Consider the following 957-nt stretch of genomic DNA (forward strand, 5'->3'; position numbering starts at 1 on the left):
TCGACGCTGCCGTTGTGTTTGGTCCCGTCCCTCTTCTTCCTCTTTTCTTTATCACAAGCTTTTGCTCTCTTTTCTATTCCCCGCTTCTTCTCATCTGAAAATATAATTGACTTCACTCGTCTTTCTTCTCGTGTCTCTTTACCTTTTTATAAGAAAAGAAAGAGAGAGAGAGAGAGAGACAATCGTGAGCGAGATGATTTATCATTTATCGTTCGTTGACGTGTCGCTCTCTCTCTCTCTCTCTCTCTGTTGAGATGATGAGTAATACGGACGACCGATAATTTGTATGTTTGCGACATATTGACAGCGAGGACCGAGTCGATCGAGAACGGGGACCGCGCAACCTTCGCAAAGATCGGGTTTCCTCGCGCGAAAAGATCCATCCTCCGCGAGAGATTGAATACGATATACTGACCCTGACGAGACTTGCATTCGCAACGATTATTACAACGACAGACAGGTGTTTGTAATGCTCGTGTGGCTTTTCCTTTAATCATACGGTTCTTGTCGACGGCGCTTCGGACACACAAACTACCGATCAGATCTCCGATTAAACGGGCACGATTCTTCAAAGAATTAATTGTCGACAAACGTTATGGCTATTTAGTTAATTATATGTTATAGCTTTATTTATACGCGCGCGTATCGGTGGATAAAATAAGGCGGAATAAACGCGTCTGTGATAATAACACTGTTGTAATTTTTTTTTTTTTAAATACAAATTTTTTGAAAAAAAAAACCTCACTTAATTCTTCAAGTCCAGACATGGGTCTCCCAGACCCACTCAAAAGAGGAAAGTTTGAAATTAGACAACGGTAATGTTGTAATTTTTTTTTTTAAATACAAATTTTTTGAAAATTTTACTTAATTCTTCAAGTCCAGACACGGGTCTCCCAGACCCACTCAAAAGAGGAAAGTTTGAAATTAGACAACGGTAATGTTGTAATTTTTTTTTTT

Source organism: Pseudomyrmex gracilis, unplaced genomic scaffold (genome assembly GCF_002006095.1).
Source record: "Pseudomyrmex gracilis isolate BER0280 unplaced genomic scaffold, ASM200609v1 scaffold_280, whole genome shotgun sequence".
NCBI lineage: Eukaryota > Metazoa > Arthropoda > Insecta > Hymenoptera > Formicidae > Pseudomyrmex > Pseudomyrmex gracilis.